This window comes from Aythya ferina, assembly GCF_964211825.1.
Source record: "Aythya ferina genome assembly, chromosome: 34".
Taxonomy (NCBI): domain Eukaryota; kingdom Metazoa; phylum Chordata; class Aves; order Anseriformes; family Anatidae; genus Aythya; species Aythya ferina.
The window spans coordinates 377,501-398,471 of record NC_140331.1 but is presented as its reverse complement, the minus strand read 5'-3'; the positions used below and the strand labels follow the sequence as shown (position 1 = coordinate 398,471).

Genomic DNA, 20,971 nt, shown 5'->3' with positions numbered 1-20,971 from the left:
GAGGCTGGCCAAGAGCTCCAAGCCAAGAGGTCTTGCTGGGCCAAGGGCAAGCATTGCTGCTGCCCAGGCCGTGGGGAAAACAAAACCCTCACCTTGAAAAGAGCCTTCTGAAGGCTCCCCTGTTCTGACAGGCTCTCCAAGAAGTCACGATAGAACTTGATTTCCACCCTCGTGCCTTCGATGAGGAGCACCCCAATGTCCTTCAGCACGAGAGCGATGTTCTCCCCATTCCCCAGGCTGCGAGAGATGAGGGATGTGGTGCCTTGGATGCAGCTCTCCACCTTCTTCCAGGACACGGAGGCAGCTGCAGCCACCTCAGGGAGATGGAGGGGCTCCAGCTCCTTATGGCCTGGAAAACGACACGAGAGGGATGGAGTCGGTCACCAGCGGCCCTTCCCCGCGTGTTCCCCAGTGCTGCTCATGGCAGTCGTCACCCAGAAAGGCTTCAGTTTGGGACCTGCTCCGTGCAGGCAGTGCTTTGCTTCTGAGAAGCACCTGAGATCCATGCAGCAAGGGATTCCTGCACCCTCTTACCTGGCAGGTACTCCTTGTTGGCTGTGAGGCTGTGGGCAACGATGAGGTTCCTGGCCAGGCGGAACGTGGGCCACTGCACCGTCAGGGACTTGTTCCCAACCTCGACCCGTTTGGAAACAACGGCAAAGCAGCCAAGAGTGGGAATTCGGACGCCCTGCAAGTGGCAGAGAACGGAAGGGCCGAAGGTTAAGGATCAGCTGGAGGTGGTCTCATCCAGGAACGGTGCTTCGGGCCCTGCTGTGCACTTCCCGCTGTTGGGAGCCAGGCTGAGGGGACCCAGGGGCTTCCAGCAACTGGGGTCAGCCCTGAGATACCACACCAACCTACCAGAAGCAACACCGCACTTGTGCGATACCTATTGGTCTCTTGGTGGGGCCTTTTGGGGTGAGTTTCCTGCTTTTGGGGTGGGGAACAAGGGCGACGTAGGTGCCAACCCACCTGGCGCAGCTGGAGGTGCTCCCGGATGTAGGCTGACACAGCATCCCAGATAGAAGATCGCTCTGGAAGGCAAGGAAAATCAGGTCACATGCTGCTTCTGGTGGCTGCCAGCCTTCCAGCACCCCCACCCCCGTGTTTTGGTGGCAGAGGAAAAGAGCCGTCACATCTCCGTCCCCAAACGGAGACCCCCCGAGTTGACCACAGAGCCAGGTCCTCCCCACAGAAAGCCCCAAACGGGGCTCAGCCGCGCTCCTGTAGTGCTGGGGGTGCTCGCACCTTGGTCAGTGACGCCTCATATCGCAGAGACGTGCTCCATAGCACTGTTCTCCCAGCAGTCTAATGTGGTCCACCTGGTGCGAGCAGCTTGCTCCTTGCTGGCATCAGCCACCTGGGAGCTCCTCCTGCCCGAACGTCTCGGTACCGCTGGCGCAGGACCCATCGCGCAGCCTCTTGTCGATGGCCGTGTCGCGGTGACATCGTGGTGACACGGGCAGTGCTGGCTGCTGCCCGCGGTGACGGCGGCACCAACAGGCTGCTGCCTGCCCAGGCACCTCTGTGCTGGGGGGAGGACGTCAAAGAGTCGGAGGAATCGGAGGAGTCGCGCAATCGAGTCCTAAAATTGGAGAAATTGGAATCATAGGAACAGAATCGCGGAATGGCAGAAATGGCAGAATAGGAGAAATCCCAGAATCCTAGAATTAGAGACATCAGAGCAGCCTCAGAAGTGGAATCGTAGGTGGAGGGAGGTTGGTGGGACCTGAGGGGGGGAGGGCGTGGAGCCATGGGGGACACTGGGACATATGGGACTGGGGGGACATTTGGACACGGAGGGGACGTGGGACACATGGGGACATGGGGGGGACTTGGGGCTGGGGTGGGACATGGGATTTGGGGATGCCTAGATGTGGTAGGGACAGCGGGGGCTCGAGGGGATATGGAGGGGACGTATGGGAGTGGGGCGACATGGGGGGACATTGGGACATACGGGACTGGGGGAACGTGGGGTGTTTTGGTGGAGGGAGGTCTGCAGGAGGTCTTTGGGTTGTTTGGGGAGGCTTGCGGGGGGGCTTGAGAGGATTGGGGACTCCTGGTGGATTGTGGGGGGGAGCTGAGGGGGCCCTGGCAGGTTTCTGGAGGGAGTTTGGGGGTGCAGGGGGGTGTTATGGGTGTCTGGGGGGGTGGAGACTCTGGTGAAGGGTTGGGGGGGATGGGGTGGCCGGGGGGTGTTTGGCGGGGCTCTGGAGGATTTTCTTGTGGGGGTGTTGTGGATGGGGACTTGAGGTGTTGGGGGGAACCCTGAGGGTGTTTGGGCGGAGCCGGGGGGGCTGAGTCAGTTGTTTTCCAAGCCACAGGAATGCCGACTTGGCTCAAGTTAGCTCAAGTTCCAGCAGAACTGAAGGGCGACAGACAGCGCGATGTTTCTAATAACAAGATGCTTCAACAGAAGAGAGGGTCGACAGATCACAAGATGTCGTCAATTTTGTCCTCATTATTATAACCACAAGATTTACTCTATCCTAAAGTGAGTTTATACAACGGCATTCCCCCCTTTTCTGGACAATCTAGTAAATTCTTTTACTTAATACGAAAATTTGTCTTCCCGCTCTTTATGATATGTTCCCCATAGCTTGCCATGCACGTTTGTGGAGGAAGCTAACATGGACATGCGTTGTAACAACTTCCAATTCCGAACAAGCAATACAAAAGACAGTATTAAACTTATACCAACTAATAGGAATAAAACAATACTTGGGTGTCTCGAGGTGTTCAAAATCCCAGTTGCAGTTGGCGACCATCCAGAGTGTATCCCATCAGTTGTGATTTGGGTCTTGTTTTACTCTCTGCAAAACTCTGCTTACTTCCTTTGTCTCATGATGGCCAGTGATTAGAGTCTTCTCTCCATTTTCCTGAATGCCTTTTAAAATTGTAGTAACTTACGATCCATTGTGTTGTTAGACTTGATCAGCTGGTGGGATACCCCTGGTGCCAAATAGAGAAAGTCACAGCCAACGGTTCTGACAGTTACAAAGAGAAAAGTTAGCGTGAGTTTTGCTACGGAGAGTTCTGTTCTCCTTATCTACTTCTACAAAATCACAAGCAGTTCTTAAACACGCACAGCCTTGACCAATATACACAAGCACATTCTGGCACTGGAGCCACAGCCCCAGCGCTGGCGAACTTGATACGGAGCCATCTTGCGCCCTCTGCCCCCCAGGGGAAATCTTAGGTTGACTTCTTAAATGTTTTGCAGCCTGGAAGTTGTCCCCAGAAGGTAGACACGCGCACACCCCCCCAAAACCAGATGCCCATCTCCTCCGTGGTGCTGAGGCAGCAGCACGTGGAGAGCAAGAGACTGGGCTCCGGTCCTTCAGCCATGGTTCAGGTAAGCCAGCTCTAAACACCCCTTTCCTATTTCCTAGAGGAAAGAGCCTATTTCGTCCTTTCTTCTCTCCCATCGCTTGGTGTCTGAGCGAATTGCTCCCACTCTGCTCTCCCATCAAAAGTTGAAATTCTTGAGCAATAGAATCCCCCTCAAACCCAAGTGAGTCTGAAGTGCCGCAATTGCTGTACAGAATTTTACGTGACAAGCAGAAGCACTTGGAAAAATCATTTTAACTTGCAGGTTCCGTTGTGAAAGCGTCCAGCAGGATGGAAATGGTGCTGTCTTTTTCTCCCCAGCTGCCGTCGCATCCTCTCCTTTCCCCTCCAGGGATGTGCAGGTTTTCTCCACGTTGCTCTGGGGGCAGCTTCCCAGCTCTTGTCCCAGCAAGGGGAGGTTCCTGGCCATGGAGGCCGTGGAGAAGGTCCCTCAGCTGGAAACATCGTTGTGTTTTCCTCCACTGTCTGTCCGTCCTCTGTCAGACGGATTTCTGTGAAGGGAGTGAGACTCTGAGCAAAAACTGCTACAGGTTTTTGGGGCTCTTTGCCCACACGCGGACCCCGTGGATGGCTTCAGGTCCCGCCGTTTCCCTCCCTGGGTTTGAGCTTTGGCAGCTGATGCACAGAGCTGGCCCCCTGGTGTGTCGGTGTCCCAGTAGTAGAGGCATCGCCTGGCTCCTTGGGTGGTTTGGCTCTAATACCTATAGGCAACAGCGTGTATAGGGCCTGGGTAGGAGCTTTTGTGGTTGAAGATGTACACAGCTGGCCCCTTGGGCGGTCTGTGTCCCAGAAGTAGAGGGGTCGCTGGGCTCCTTTGGCAGGTTGGCGCTCATACCTATAGGCAACGGTGTGAAGAGCCTGTGTACGAGCTTTGGTGGTTGAAGATGAGCAGACGTGGCCCCTTTGTGTCGCAGAAGTCAAGGGGTCGCTGGGTGCCTTGGGCAGGCTGGCTCTAATACCTACAGGGCACGGCACTGGGAGCCTGGGTTTGAGCTTTGGCATTTCGCCATTGGAAGAGCTGGCCCCCTGGTGTGTCACTGTCCCAGAAGCAGAGGGGTCCTTGGAATTGGATGCTTCCTCCAGAAGAGATCGGCGTGAGCCAGGGCACCACCACTGCCCCCGATCTCACGGAGACACTTTGACGTTGCCATAGAGTCACTGTCCTTAAGGACCGTCCTGGGAAGTGGGCGACAAAGAAGCCCAGGCCTCGATGGGAAGCAAGCGTTGCTTCCCATCCACCTCCCTGGCTGGGCACTCATGGGTGCAAGGGCAAATGCTACCGAGCCCGAGTAGCGGCCACAGCCGCAAAGATGCTCACTCGGGGAAGATGGTGACACAGTCAGAGAAGGTCAGGGAGGCCACGGCTGACACCGGGGACACCACCATGTCCATCAGCTGGGGGACCTGCAGGGGATGAGCATGAAGATGGCAAATGTCCTCTGCCTGGCCTCCACTAGGTCCTGGAGGAGCCCAGGGCAGCGGGAGCCAGCAGGACCGCAGCTCTTGGCCACCCCGAGAGGCTGGCCAGGAGCTCCAACCCAAGAGGTTGGAATCTGAACCCTCTGACGATGTTCTTGCAGCTCCGGGCAATCAAAGCTCGGGTCACCGTGGATGGGGTGATGGCGTCGGTAGCCTGGGTTTGAGCTTTGGCATTTTGCGTTTGCAAGAGCTGGCCCCCTGGTCTGTCAGGGTCCCAGTAGCAGAGGCGTCGCTGGGCTCCTTTGTTGCCTTCATTGGCAGTGGCGACCTGGTTGAGGAACGGCACGGCGACCAACCGCAGGCCGCTCGGGCCATCAGCTCACGGACGCCAATGTGGTCGATGGCAAACGGCGTTTATTGCTGAGTTGCACAGTGTTATATAGCTTGGGTTCACAACGACACTTGCGTCTGCTTCCATCATAAACTACACGCTATTGCCTATGAAGGGAGGGGCTCTAGCTTTCCGTACAGCGCGATATCTTTGGGCTGCCAGACCCTAACTACCTACATTTCCCCCCTCCCTATGTGTAACTAAATTAGCTTAAATATAACAATCAAAAAAACTCTGCTCCTGTCTTAGTTCTATGCTTTACAACAATCTTCGGACGTAGACATCGTAGCTTGAATAAAAAGCATAAGGCACAATAAACAGGAGAAAACTAGGGGGTAACTGGTCATAATGGGGTGTAACTTGGGATAACTGGGGATAACACTGAGTAAATACACTCTGAGCAGTTGCTGGTGTTCTGCCAACATGATGTTAACTTTCTCTAGCTGGCTTTTAACAGAGGACACAAGCGTGTTTAGTATACAAGGTCCAAAGATCAGTGTTAGGATCATTGCGATCGGCCCTACTAAGGCAGATATCAGGGGGGTTAACCACGGTGAATGGTTAAACCATGATTCAAACCATCCTTGTTGGGCTTGTCTTGTCACTGGGGTATACGGATTACGGGGTCGTCCGATGATCCTGTCCTGTGAACAGAAACTCCCAGTTTTCCTTAGTTTTATTCTGAAGGTGTGGTTTGATGGGCTTAAGCGGACGCCATTTGATTCTGCCATCTTTTCTGACTGCAGCATGCCCTCGCCCTGTCAGACCTGATTTCCACCCTTGTTCTTGTTATATATGGAGTGGTAATTCGTGTCAGAAAAATGGTTGATGTTAATAAAGAAGGGGGAGTTTTGGGAATGTTTAGAGGAAACAAGGGTGATTGAGGCGACGCCCTGCCGTTTGGGGTTGCTTGTTTTCTCCACTGTTAAGGCATGGAAGTTGCTGGGGGGGTTGCTGGTTAGAACTGTTAACATTTATTGTTGAATGTTATATGATACTAATATTATTAGTGTGATTTCAAGGGTTAACGGAACGTGGGAAAAGCAATCCCGTTTTGTTGCTTTCGGGAACCTTGTGGTGGGCAGAGCATGTGCAGAAGAGGAGACAGTCGAAGCCGCTGCTGCAGTCTGGAACAAAAGGTTGCTAACGGTGATGGGGAAACCGTGAGCCTTTCACCCACAAGGACCACCACAAAGAGAATTCTAACATGAAGCGGGGATAGGATATCCGTATGTATAGGCATACTGGGGTTTCTTGTAAAGATGTAACAGCAATGTCCTCTATAGATTTGGGAAGTTGGATGGGTGCGTGTGCGTGTTGGTAGAGCATAGACTCCCCGTGCACCCAGCGCTGTTTACTTGCCTTTTATAAATATTCTTTTATGCTACTAAATTCAGAGTTGAGACTTCATTTATAACAAATTGGTGACCCCGATGTGATCTTGGACTTTGGATCTGCGACCGGTAAAGGGAGGTGCCCCATCTAGTGGCCCTTGCCGATAGCGGCGCTAGAGTTCAACAAGATTTTGAACATAAGAGGCAAGTAACAAAATAATAATAATAAAAAAAGAGCTCTCCATCAGTGACCCGTAATCTTGCGCGCGAAGACCCGAACAAAGAGGATTTGTGAGTATACCGTTCGGTTGGGTGGGATTCGGCTGTGTGACTGTGTAAGGGTGTGACTGAGATGGAACGTAGTTCTGAAGTGAGTGCGGAGGTCTTCTAAGCACGGTTCTGATCTCCCGCGAGGGACTCGGCCGGTGAAGGACCGAAGCGATCGGTCCAGGAATTCGTGGGTGGGTTAACCGCTTGCAAGACACCTCTACGCAAACACAGCTAGGGATTCAGAACCTCTTTAAGGTTTCCAGGGATTTGGAACCTCTGAGAGGGTTCCAGGGATTCAGAACTTACTTGAAGGTTCCAGGATGGGTCTGGGGGAAAGTAGATTCTCTGACCTGGGAGACTCAGAGAGCCCATTAGGGACAATGTTAATATATTGGGATGTTTGGGAATGGAGGAAAGGAAAAAATAAAGAGAAAATGGCTCAATTTTGTGTGATAAAATGGCCAAAGGAACCTTTAAGGCCGCATGTTTTTTGGCCAGTTTTTGGATCCTTTGAGGATTGGGTATGTCAGGCATTAAACGGCTATGTTAACTCCAAGGAGCCTTTTAACCAAGAAGAAAGCGATGATGCGGCTCTATGGGTAGGAGCCTCAAACGCATTTCCCCCAAAACAAATATTCGCTTTAAATACAAGAACCGACAGGGGAAAGGAAGAATGGGAACCTCTGGATAATATACCCCCTCCCTGTTCATGGCAACCAGAACTGCCACGTTTTGAAAGTCGATTGCCCGTGGCCCCTGTTCTCTATCCCTCTCCTCCTGCACAAAGGACTAGAAGTAAGATACGGGCCACAGAAAGGGAGGAAAGTGAAACGGGAGGCTGGACTGATGATGTAGGAGGCCTTTGCCCTTTGAGGGAGGTAGCCCTTGGGGGGAACCAGGGGGGAATAGGGTTTGTAGTGGTTCCTTTGAAGACGTCGGATGTAAGAAATTTTAAGAAGGAAATGGGAAACCTTTCAGATGAGCCTTTAGGAGTTGCCGAAAGATTGGACCAGTTCCTAGGTCCAAACACGTAGACCTGGGAAGAAATGCAGTCCATATTAGGAATCCTCTTCACTAGAGAAGAAAGAGGAATGATCAGGCAAGCAGGAATGAGACTGTGGGAAAGACAAAACCAGGGAGGTCCTCCAGGGGATGTGAAATGGCCAAATACCAACCCTAAGTGGGATCATCAGGCTGCTCAGGGGAGGCAAAATATGAGGGAGCTTAGGACCGTAATGCTACAAGGGATAAAGGAATCGGTTCCAAGGGGACAAAATATAAATAAAGCTTTTAATGAGTGTCAGTGCAGAGACGAATCTCCAACTGAAGGGTTAGACAGGCTGAGAAAAAGCCTTCAGATGTACTCGGGGATAGATCCTGATTCCCCTGCAGGAGGGGCACTGTTGAGAACCCAGTTTGTAGCAAAATCCTGGGAAGACATCGGAAAGAAATTGGAGAAACTTGATGATTGGCATGAAAAAGGATTAGAAGAATTCTTGAGGGAAGCACAAAAGGTCTATGTGAGGAGAGATGGGGAAAAACAGAAGGGAAAAGCAAATGTTTTTACGGCAGCAATAAGGGAATGTCAAAAACCAAGTGGACAGGAAAGCAGGAAAGGATCAGGAAAAAACCAGGGTGAAAGAGAACCCATGGCTAAATGGAAAGGACAGCAAGATAGAATCCCGATCTGTTACTATTGTGGCAAAAAGGGGCACCTTCAGAGGAACAGTAGGGGGAAAAAAAAAGAAACAGGATGAAGAAATGTTTAAGGAAGACTAGGGGTGTCAGGGGCTATATCTTTTGGGACCCGAACATCGAATGAGCCCTTGATAAAATTATTAATAGGTCCCCAGAGGGAAGAGGTGTATTTTTTGGTAGATGCTGGAGCGGAGAAATCAACAATTAGAAAATTACCAAAAGGGGTTAAGGAAGGAAAGAGGAATACCATGGTAGTAGGAGCAAAAGGTGAGCCCTTCAAGGTTCCTCTATTGGAAAATATAGAAATAGTTTCTTCTCTGATTCTATGTCTCAGTGACCTATTGCTGATGCCTGAGGCTGAGCACAATCTATTAGGAAGGGACTTACTACTAAGATTAGGGTTGGAAATCAAGAGCCGGGGGGAGAACTAAAAATTCAGCTATATACCCTAACCCAAGAAGATGAGGGAGAAATAGACCCACAAGTATGGTATCAAGAGGGAGATTCAGGAAAATTAGATATGGAACCCTTGGTAGTAGAAGTAGTGGATCCACAACAGCCAATAAGGATTAGGCAATATCCTATCCCATTGGAGGGGAAAAGACTCAAAGCAGTTATAGACAGGTTGCTCCAAAAGGGGATGCTGGAACCGTGTATGTCCCCACAGAATACCCCCATTTTGCCAGTAAAAAAGGCTGATGGATCATATAGGTTGGTTCAGGATCTTAGGGCTGTGAATCAGCGAAGCATAACCAAATTTCCAGTGGTGGCTAACCCATACACTTTAGTAAACCACCTAACACCTCAGCATAAATGGTATAGTGTAATAGATTTGAAGGATGCTTTCTGGGCCTTCCCATTAAGTGAAGGGTCGCGGAATTACTTTGCCTTTGAATGGGAAGACCCCGAAACAGGAAGGCGACAACAGCTTAGATGGACTGTACTTCCTCAGGGATTTACTGAATCGCCAAATTTATTTGGCCAAACCTTAGAAAAATTGTTTCAGCTTTTTGAGGTAAAGGGGGAAGTGAAATTGTTGCAATATGTGGATGACCTATTAATAGCTGGGGAGACTGAAAAAGAGACACGGAGGACCACTAAAAGGAAATAGGGTACTTAGGACATTGGCTTAGCCAAGGAAAGAAAAAATTGGATCCTGACAGGGCATCTGGGATTTTAGCCCTGTCATCACCCAAAACAAAGAAGGAAGTGAGGCAACTGCTGGGCCTCTTGGGATATTGTAGGCCCTGGATTGAAGGGTTTAGTGAAAAGGCAAAGTTTTTATATGAAAAATTGACTGGAGAAAAAAATGAAGTGGAATGAGGCAGATGAGGAAAAGTTGAGGTTGATCAAGAAAACGTTAATAGAAACTCCAGTGCTGAGCCTCCCAGATTTAGAAAGACCCTTTTATTTATTTGTAAATGTTTCTAACCAAACTGCATATGGAGTACTACCTCAAGAATGGGCAGGAATCAAGAAACGTGTGGGATATTGTTCCAAACTATGAGACCCTGTGAGGAGGGGGTGGCCAGTGTGCTTCCAGGCAATTGTGGCTACTGCCTTACTGATTGAGGAAGCTAGAAAAGGCACTTTTCGGGCACCTCTGAAGATATAGACTCCACATAATGTTAGGGGAGTACTCCAGCAAAAGGCTGAGAAATGGTTAACTGATAGTAGGATGCTGAAGTATGAGGCCATCCTGACCCACTCCCCTGATTTAGAACTAAAAGTAACTGCTGCACAGAGTCCTGCCCAATTTCTATATGGGGAACCCCTAACAGAACTACAACATAACTGCATGGAAGCGATTGAATTGCCAACCCAAATCCGACCCGATCTCGAGGAGGCAGAATTAGAAACAGGGGGAAAATTATTTATTGATGGATCATCCAAAGTAGTAGATGGAAAAAGAAGATCAGGGTATGCCATCATAAATGGAGATATGGTCCTAATAGAATCGGGACCACTCAGCGCTGCCTGGTCCGCTCAAGCACGTGAACTTTATGCATTATTACGAGCCCTAGAAGTATTGAAAGGAAAAAGTGGCACTATTTATACAGACTCTAAATATGCTTATGGAATAGTCCACCCATTTGGGAAAATTTGGGAAGAAAGGGGACTCATAGGCACACAGGGAAAAGGGCTGATTCACCAACCTTTAGTTACTCAAATATTGCAGGCGTTGAGAGGGCCTAGGGAGGTTGCTGTGGTACATGTCAGAGGACATCAAAAGGGAACTGGCTTCCACATAAGAGGGAATAATAACCTAGCGGATAGAGAAGCTAGGGAAGCAGCTCTTAGGAAGCATGATGTAGTCCTAACCCTACAAGAAAGGGATAGCGGAAAAGGGACACAAGAGAAAAAGTATGCGTGGAGCCATGGGGGACACTGGGACGTATGGGACTGGGGTGACATTTGGACACGGAGGGGATGTGGGTTGGGGGGACGTGGGACACGTGGGGACATGGGTGGCACATGGGAGGGATGTGGGGCTGGGGTGGGACATGGGATTTGGGGATGCCTAGACGTGGTAGGGACAGCGGGGGCTCGAGGGGATATGGGGGACATGGAGGGGACGTATGGGAGTGAGGCGACATGGGGGGACATTGGGACATATGGGACTGGGGGAACGTGGGGTGTTTTGGTGGAGGGAGGTCTGCAGGAGGTCTTTGGGTGGTTTGGGGAGGCTTGCGGGGGGGCTTGAGAGGTTTGGGGGCTCCTGGTGGATTGTGGGGGGGAGCTGAGGGGGCCCTGGCAGGTTTCTGGAGGGAGTTTGGGGGTGCTGGGGGGTGTTATGGGTGTCTGGGGAGGGGGGAGGCTCTGGTGAAGGGTTGGGGGGGACGGGGTGGCCGGGGGATGTTGGTCAGGGGCCCTTGCAGTGGTAGAGGGGCTCTGGAGGATTTTCTCATGGGGGGGTTGCGGATGAGTCTTGAGGTGTTTAGGGGGGGCCCTGGTTTGTGTTGGGGGGGAGGCTGGTGGGCTTTGCGGGGGACCCTGAGGGTGTTTGGGTGGAGCCGGGGGGGCTGAGTCAGTTGTTTTCCAAGCCGCCGGAATGCCGACTTGGCTCAAGTTAGCTCCAGGAATGCCGAGTTGGCTCAAGTTAGCTCAAGTTTCAGCAGAACTGAAGGGTGACAGCGCGATGTTTCAATTAACAAGATGCTTCAACAGAACAGAAGGTCGACAGATCACAAGATGTCGTCTATTTTTGGCGACCATCCAGAGTGTATCCCATCAGTTGTGATTTGGGTCTTGTTTTACTCTCTGCAAAACTCTGCTTACTTCCTTTGTCTCATGATGGCCGGTGATTAGAGTCTTCTCTCCATTTTCCTGAATGCCTTTTAAAATTGTAGTAACTTACGATCCATTGTGTTGTCAGATTTGATCAGCTGGTGGGATACCCCTGGTGCCAAATAGAGAAAGTCACAGCCAACGGTTCTGACAGTTACAAAGAGAAAAGTTAGCGTGAGATTTGCTACGGAGAGTTCTGTTCTCCTTATCTACTTCTACAAAATCACAAGCAGTTCTTAAACACGCACAGCCTTGACCAATATACACAAGCACAGTCTTTTGACTAGGATTTGGATGAATTTCAAAGTGGCAAACACCTTGCTCCGTGTCAAGGCATACCTCCTGAGCATCAATTGTATTGCTTTCACCAATAACTCCTTGTTGTTCCCGGCTAACACATGACTCTAGATTTCCAGGCTGCCGTTTCCCATTCTCCATCCGTGCCCATGTTCTGTGCTCCGAAGGACAGAGCACTGTCTTCTCACGGTTTAATCAATGATGGGGGGGATAACATAAACTGTGGCATTACGTATAGTAAGCACGAAGGCAGTAGCCATGTTAACAATGGGATCATAGGTAAAATTTACCAGACTAAAATCCCCGTTACTTTCTCGAGGGTCGTTCCATTAATCATTCGGCACCCTATTTTAATTTCGGCCCCCGTGGTTTTCTTTGGTGTGTCCACTCTTCCCCTAATTTTCGCCATTCTGATGGTTTATAGAAATGGTTACCATTTGTTCACCAGATGACCATAAGTGCTAACTTTCCATTAATGCTCTTCTCCTCTGTTGTTACGGCTGCGGTCCAAGGCCACTCACCATTCTCTGTTATCATAGAGACACCTTCCTGAATCACAATTACAACTATAAGCCATAGAAACAAAACAATTCTAGCAACAACATTTCTGCCAACTATTCCCAAATACTCCCAACCGTCATGTCCTCGTTTTGTTCGACTAAGTTTCAGTTTCAGTTCATTGTCACCTGGCATTACTTTGCAGGGGGCTTCTGGAGCTTTCTTCACTTGGGAATGGTGGATCCAAGCGGCTTGTTCTCTAATCTTGATAGCAGTGTGAGTTGTCAGCAACGCTTGATACGGTCCATTCCATTTTTCCTCTAGGGGTTGTCCTGAAAAAGTCTTTATATAGACATAATCCCCGGGCTTAAAGGGGTGGCTTGCTTGATCCAACCCTCTAGCCCTGCTCCCTAAAACAAATGGATGTACTTAATTGTTTCTGAAGTTCAGCTATATAAGCATATAAATATTCTGATCCCAACTGCGTTAGATCCTCTCCACTAAATAGAAATTGATACGGCCTTCCATCTAAGATTTCAAAGGGACTCAAATTCTCTTTTATTCTAGGTTTAACTCTGATTCTAAGTAATGCTAAAGGGAGGGATTGAGGCCATGACAAATTAGCTTCTTGTTAATTTTAGGGTTAAGGTGAGAAAAAAGTAAGGTTAAGTACTAGCTTAAGGTTAAGGGTAAGGTTAAGTTTAATAGTAAGTGTAAGGTTTAGTTTAAGGGTTAGGGTTAATGTAAGGTTCAGGGTAAGGTTTGGAGTAAGGTTTAGGGTTAGGGTTAGGTTAAGGGTAAGGGTTGGTGTAAGGGTAAGGGTATGGATAAGTGTAAGGGATAGGATAAGGGTAAGTGTTAGCGCAACGGTAAATTAATGGTAAGGTTTATGTTAAGGGTAAGCGTAAGGGTGACGGATAGAGTAAAGGTAAGGGTAAGGGGAACGGTAAGGTTAAGGGTACAAATATGTGTTAGGGTATGGGTTATGGTATGGATAAGAGTTAGGGTAAGTATAAGGGTAAGGGTAAATGTAAGGGTACGGGAAAGGGTAAGTGTTAGGGCAATGGTTAGTGTTAAGTTTAGGGTTAGGGTGAGGGAAACGTAAGGGTAAGTATTAGGTTATGGTTAAGGGTAAGGTTAAGGTTAGGTGTAAGTGTAAGTTTTAGGGTAAGGGTTCGGGTTAATGTAAAGGTCAGGGTAAGGGTTCAGGTAAGGTTTAGGGTTAGGGTTAGGTTAAGGGTAAGGGTTAGGGTAAGGGTATGGATAAGGATAAGTGTAAGTGATAGGGGAAGGGTAAGTGTTAGGGTAAGGGTAATGTTAAAGGTAACAGTAAGTGTAAGGATAAGGGTTAGGGTAAGGGTAAGTGTAAGGGTATGGGTAATGGTAAGGTTGAGGGTAAGGGTAACTGTAAGGTTTAGATTTAGGCTAAGTGCAAGTGTAGCAAAAAGGGTAAGGGTTAGGATAAGGGTAAGGTTTAGGGTTAGGGTAAGGGTAAGGTTAAGGGTAATTGTACGAGTAATTGCTAGGGTAAGTGTAAGCGTAAGTGTACATGTAAGTGTTGTTGTATGGCTTATGGTAAGGGTAAGGTTAAGGTTTATGTTAAGGGTAAGCGTAAGGGTAACGGATAGAGTAAGGGTAAGTGTAACGGTAAGTTTAAGGGTAGAAGTATGTTGTAGGGTATGGGGTATGGTAAGGGTAAGTGTAAGGATAAGGATAAGTGTACAAGTCAGGGTAAGGTTTAGAGTTACTATTAGGGTTAGGGTTAGGGTAAGGGTAAGTGTTAGGGTAATGGTTAGGGTTAATTTTAGGGTTAGGGTGACGGATAAGAAAGAGTAAGTAGTAGGTTAAGGTTAAGGGTAAGGTTAAGGTTAAGAGTAAGTGTAAGTTTTAGGGTACAGTTTAGGGTTAATGTAAGGGTCAGGGTAAGTGTTTGGGTAAGATTTAGGGTTAGGGTAAGAGTAAGTATATGGGTAATGGTAAGGGTAAGTGTTAGGGTTAGGGTAAGTGTAGCAGAAAGGGTAAGGGTTACGGTAAGTGTAAGTGTTAGGATAAGGTTAAGGTTTAGGCTTTCGTTAAGGGTAAGGGTAATGCTTTGGTAAGGGTAAGGGTTAAGGTAAGGGTAAGGTTACGGGTAGAAGTATGTGTTAGAGTATGGCTTATGGTAAGGGTAAGGTTTAGGGTAAGAGTAAGTTTAAGGGTATGTGTAAGGGTACGGGTCATTGTAAGGGTTAGAGTAAGGGTTAGGGTATGGGTAAGTGTTGGGGTAATGGTTAGGGTTAATTTTAGGGTTATGGTGAGGGAAACGTAAGGGTATGGATTAGGTTAAGGTTAAGGGTAAGGTCAAGGTTAAGAGTAAGTGTAAGGTTTAGGGTAAGGGTTAATGTAAGGGTCAGGGTAAGGTTTCAGGTAAGGTTTAGGGTTAGGGTTAGGTTAAGGGTAAGTATTAGGGTAAGGGTAAGTTGTATGGACAAGGATAAGTATAAAGGATAGGGTAATGGTAAGGTTAATGGTAACAGTAAGTGTAAGGGTAAGGTTCAGGGTAAGGATAAGAGTAAGGATATGAGTAATTGTGAGGGTAAGGGTAAGGGTAAGTGTAAGGTTTAGATTTAGGCTAAGGGTAAGTGTAGCAGAAAGGTTAAGGGTTAGGGTAAGGGTAAGTGTTAGGATAAGGGTTAGGTTAAGGGTAAGGGTAATGGTATGGAGAAGGGTAAGGGTAAGGGTAGGAGTAATTGAACGAGTAATTGCTAGGGTAACTGTAAGCGTAAGTGTACATTTAAGTGTTGTTGTATGGCTTATTAGGTTAAGTGTAAGGGGAAGGGGAAGGTAAGGGGAAGGGTTGGAGTAAGGTATAAGGTAAGGGTAAGGTTATGGTTAAAGGAAAGAGTAAGGGTAAGGAAAAAGTAAAGGTAAGGATTTGGGTAATGGTAAGGGTGAGAAGGGTTAGGGTAAGGGTTACGGTAAGGGTTAGGTAACGCAGTGTACAACCTGGGACGTCACACGCAGAGCTGCCTCTGGCAAGGTGAGTGAGGAACAGATGTAGCAGTTGTGTTGTAGGTCTCACTGTTACTCTAAGCATCCCCTCTTAGTCTTTTAGAGGTGTTGTAGCTGTTTGAAGAGGGTAGACTGAAGCATCTGCCTCGGGGGCTGGTAAGCGGCAGAGGTAAGGGAGCAGATGAGAGTAACTTACCTAGTTGTGCTGTGTCTTTGGATGCTGCATCAGCCTATGCGTTTCTTTTTCTTTCGCAGGTGTCTCGCACAGGTTCAAAGGAGCAAACTACACTCTGAAGAGCTGTGTAAGAAGAGGGGCTGGTCATGAGCTGGGTTGGAGCAGAACGACCAAGTAGCACAAGGTGACTATGAAAGGTGTCCGTCTTGCTTTGCGGGTGCCGTGGCAGGCTCTCCACAGAAGTGACTAAGGATATGAGATAAGGCCAGAGAGCGACAAGGAGCGGCACGTGCAGGGATGGTTTTGAAGCGCTGCGGTGGCTTACTCTTCTGTTCATCAGGTGCCACAGGCAAGGTGGGTTGTAACATCAGTCATTACATTTGCATGAAAGCAGTTCACTTGAATGCCACAGTGCATCTGAGTAGGGTGTTCTAGCAGAAAAAGCTTGTCTGGCACAGCGGTGCCTGATGGCAGTGTGTTTCTTCAGGTGAAGAGGTGCCTGAAGCCCCATCCTATCTAGCCTGCACACAATTATCTGAGAATGAAAGCTGCTTTCCAGTAATTCAGAAAGCCAAGTTACGTCTCAGCCTTGAGCATCTCGGGCTTTTGGGCCTGTCTGTAACATTTGGCACCAGCACTGATTTAAAGATCAAAGCCGAATTTCCTTAAGTGGTATATTCTTTATTGCAGCGCTGGATGCACGGGGGATCCTTCCGACTATCGTGCATGTTTGAAGTGACAAACTATCTCGTATTTATACAGCGAAACAATGAATATTCAATTAACACCTATGCATATTCATTACCTAACCCCGCCTACCCTCGCTTCGTATGCTAATTAGCTTATCAGTCCTTGCGCTTGCGCAAAGCCTTCCAAGAATTGTGGGCCAGGGTCTCCAGGATGTGGGCAGTGGTCTTTGGGAGGAAGGCCGTAGGTCTTCCTCATAATGCACTTTCTTAATCAGTTGTTTTCCAGGCTGTAAAAATGCTGAGTTGTCTTTCGGTTTAACTGAGGGTCGGCAGATAACAGGATGTCTCAGTTAACAAGACATAACAGACAGTTGACTCAAGTTATCTCAAGTCTCAGCCTGACTGAGTGTTAACGGATAATGGGGTGTTTTCAAATAACAAGATGTTGTTTACTTTGTCCTTGCTAACTTTTAATCACAAGTTCTATTCTATCCTAAAGTAAGTTTATACAATATCAAACCACAAGCTTTATTCTATCCTAAAGTAAGTTTATACAATATCAAACCACAAGCTTTATTCTATCCTAAAGTGAGTTTATACTATATCATTCCCCCCTTTTCTGGAAAATCTAGTAAATTCTTTTACTTAATACGAAAATTTTCTTCCCAGTCTTTATGATATGTACCCCTCAATACCTTACCATGCACATTTGTCAAGGAGGTTAACATGGACATTCGTTGTAACAATTTCCAATTCCAAACAAGTAATACAAAAGACAATATTAAACTTATACCAACTAATATCAATTAAACAATAATTGGGTGACTCAATGTGTTCAAAATCCCAGTTGCAGTTGGTGACCATCCAAAGAGTGTATCCCACCAGTTGTGACTTGTGTCTTGTTTTTTAACTAGTTGCTTCACTAGTGTGAGGTTCATCCCAATAGGTGTAGGTAGTAACTTATGATACATTGTGTTGTTAGACTTGATCAGCTGGTGGGATACCACTGGTGCCAAATATAGAATATCACACCCGACGATTCTAGCAAAGTTACAAATACAGAAATTAGAATGATTTTTGCTATGGAGAGTTCTGTTCTCCTTATCTACTTCTACAAAATCACAAGCAGTTCTTAAACACACGCACCCTTGACCAACATATACAAGCACAGTCTTTTGACTAGTATTTGGATGAATTTCAAAGTGACAGATACCTTGCTCCGTGTCAAAACATACATCCTGAGCCTCAATTGTATTGCTTTCACAAATAAATCCTTGTTGTTCCCCGGTAACACATGATTCTAGATTTACAGACTGCCATTTCCCATTCTCCATCCGTGCCCATGTTCTATGCTCCGAAGGATAGAGCACTGTCTTCTCATGGTTTAATCCTAGTGCAATAATCAGGTGGATAACATAAACTGTGGCATTACGTATAGTAAGCATGAAGGCAGTAGCCATGTTAACAATGGGATCGTAAGTACAATTTACCAGGGTCCACAAGGACTGGAACTTCTTCTCAAAATCATTGGCATTGTCCCAAACTGCCTTTCGGACTTCAGCTGGAAAAATGCCTTCACTTCCTTCCCTAATGATCAAGGCAGCCATTGCCTGTAACCATAACTGTGCTTGCATACAACTAAGAGCTAAGGATACATTATCTTGTGCTCCTAATTTTTGCCATTCTGATGGTTTACATAAATAGTTACCATTTGTTCGCCAGATGACCATAACTGCTAACTTTCCATTAATGTTCTTATCCTCTGTTGTTACGGCTTTAGTTCAAGGCCACCCTCCATTCTCTATTATCACAGAGTCACCTTCTTGAATCACAATTACAACTATAAGCCATAAAAACAAAACAATTCTATGAACAAATTTTCATAGGGGAGGGTTGGTTGGGAGCTGCTTGTACACTGTTGGAGCCTGGGTTGAGGGAGGAGGTTTGGAGCTGCTTCTACACCTTTGGGGCTGGCATCGGGGGGAGGGGGTTGGGTGCTGGTTGTAGGGGCCTGTGTTTGGGGGGGGGTCTTGGGGCCTGCGTCTGGGGGAGGGGTGGGAGCTGCTTCTACACCTTTGGGGCCTGCATCTGTGGGGGGTCAGGGCCTGTGTCTAGGGGGCTGGGAACTGCTTGTACAATGTAGGAATCTGTTTCTGCAGGGTGGCTGGGAGCTGTTTGTACAACTTTGGGGCCAGCATCTGGGGGTGGCTGGGAGCTGCCTGTACACTGTAGGGGCCTGTGTTTGGGGGTGCTTGGGGGCCTCCCTCGGGGGGAGGGGGGAGGGTTGGGAGCTGCTTGTATAGGGTAGGGGGCCTGCCTTGCAGGGGTTGGGAACTGCTTGTAGAATTTGGGGCCCTGTGTCTGGGGGGGGGTTGGGGCCTGTGTCTCAGGGGTGTTGGGAACTGGTTGTACACCTTTGGGTCCTGTATCTGTTGGGGAGCTACTTGTACACTTTTGGGGTCTGTATTTGAGGGGGGTTGGGAGCTGCTTGTGCACTTTTGGACCTATGTTTAGGGGGGTTGGGAGCTGCTCATGCATTCTAGGTGCCTCCCTTTTGAGAAGGGTTGGGGCCTGCATCTGTGGGTGGTTGGGAGCTGCTTGTACACTATAGGGGCCTGGGTCTTGGAGGGGGGTCTGGGCTGTTTATACACCTTTGTGGCCTGTGTTTGGGGGGGGGGGGGGGGCCTGTGCCTGGGGGAGTTGGGAGGTGCTTGCTCACTCTAGGAGCCTCCATTTGGGGGTCTTTGGGGCCTCCCTTTGAGGGGGAGGGAGTTGGGAGTTGGTTGTACACCTCTGCATCCCATGTCTTGGGGTCTTGGGGGGGGGGGGGGGGACCGGTCTCTGAAGGGGCGGGTTGTGAGCTGCTTGTACACCTGTGGCGGGGGGGAGGGTGGGGGGGGTGAGGGGGGGTGGCAGGGGGCGGGCCTGGGTCTTGGGCCAGTGTCTGTGTGGAGTCCAGTTCTTGGGAGGGGGTGGTGGGGTAGGAGCTGCTTGTGGGCAGTTGGGGTCTGCATCTGGGTGTGGTTGGTGCCTGCTTCTGTTGGCAGTTTGGGGCCTGCTTGTAGACTTATGCAGCCTGGGTTTGGGGGCTTTTCTGTAACGTTTGGGGTCTGCATTTTTGCTTTGGGATGCATCTTGAGCTTTTGAGGCCTAGCTGTTGCATTTGGGGCCTGCATCTGGGGCTTTTCTGTAGCGTTTTGGTTGCGTATTTGTGATTTGGGGCCTGTATCCAGGGTTTTGCCTTTTTTGTAGTTTCCATCTTTGTGTCTGTGTGTTTCATTGTTGGTTGTCTGGGGTTAGGGGCAGTTTGGGGTTTGGATTAAAGTCAGTGTCATTAGCATTAGGGGATTGATAATAAGGGTTAGGGTTGTGGTTAGAGTTGTTAGGTTTAAGGGGAATAAGGATTTCAGGGTAAGGGGATCAAGGTTGTGGGAATAAAAATGTTGTTTTTGCTCAGTTACATCCTGTAGAGGGAAGGGAGGTGGTACTGAGATATGCTTGCAGTGATAAGACAGCTTAACAGTGTGAAATGAGTTCATCTGATTCGTGTCAATATGGAACAATGCTAGGGCCGCATGATATGATTAAATGTGACCTTCTGTCTTACATACCCTTGTATAACCGCAAGTCTGAGAAAACCAGAGTGGTTAATATATATAGTTCTTGTATCTTGCAAAGGAATGGTCCAGCAATTCGGGTCAATAGGGAACAAAGGGGTTTCAGAATAACTGCTAACTATTACAACTGTTGCATGGGACACTATGCAAGTGTCTGACATCCAGCCAAGATGGACAAAGGAGAAGGACAAGAGAAAAGCCTGGGAGGAAGACTACGAGCCTTCAGTACGAGCGGCCCCCAGAGGGACCACTGGAGACTGATAACGCATGCACCAGTGGGAGGGTTTGGATTCTGGGAACTAATTAGAATAACCCTGCCTTTTGTAGAAGTAGTAATGAATATGTATTAGCCTAGCAGCATAAAAACCAGCCGCCTGATGTAACTTGTGTGCGTCTTGGTGGAGCAGAGACTCCTGGCGCACCCAGCGCTGCTTGCTTACCTCTATTCATTTAATAAATTGTAAATTTCAATTGCAATCCTATTTGGGACCCAGTCATTTATTACAAGTGGGGGCTCGTCCGGGAGGGCTTTGGTTCCTGATTTCTGGTTTGATCTAGGAGAGGCACCCCCACCATTTGGTGGCTGCTGTTTGAATCAGGTCGGAACTAATGGCATCTTGAACCTGAATAAAGGTAAGCAAAGTTTCTGATTCTTTTTTTTCATCTCCCTTGCCAGCTGCAGCACTATATTTTGCCCGTAATTCTGTGTGTGAGGATCCAAACGAAGATGACGGAGTCGTAAGCATTTAAAGCGTATACCGTTTGGTTGGGTGGGGTTCGGTTGCCTGTGTGTGTAAGAGTGTGACTGAGATGGAACTTAGTTCCGAAGCGATTGTGGAGGTCTTCTAACCGCGGTTCCGATCTCCCGTGAGGGACTTGGCCGGTGAAGGACCGAAGCGATTCCTATAGGATTTGTGGGTGTGTGATAGGTCCTCGACCCCCTGCAAGACACT

General features: G+C 48.4%; 1 long non-coding RNA gene across 2 annotated transcripts; it reads left to right on the top strand.

Moving 5' to 3' along the window:
- Window positions 1-292: 292 nt before the first annotated feature.
- LOC311425837 lies at window positions 293-20,499 on the top strand. 2 transcript variants are annotated; one of them, XR_014686440.1, is made up of 6 exons: window positions 293-1,704; window positions 2,319-2,494; window positions 3,224-3,355; window positions 15,641-15,706; window positions 15,793-16,066; window positions 20,170-20,499. It is a non-coding gene; the product is annotated as an uncharacterized lncRNA (long non-coding RNA). The 2 variants fall into 2 exon arrangements; XR_014686441.1 differs by lacking the exons at window positions 15,641-15,706; window positions 15,793-16,066; window positions 20,170-20,499 and adding an exon at window positions 3,596-3,813 and having other exon boundaries at window positions 301-1,704.
- Window positions 20,500-20,971: the final 472 nt, after the last annotated feature.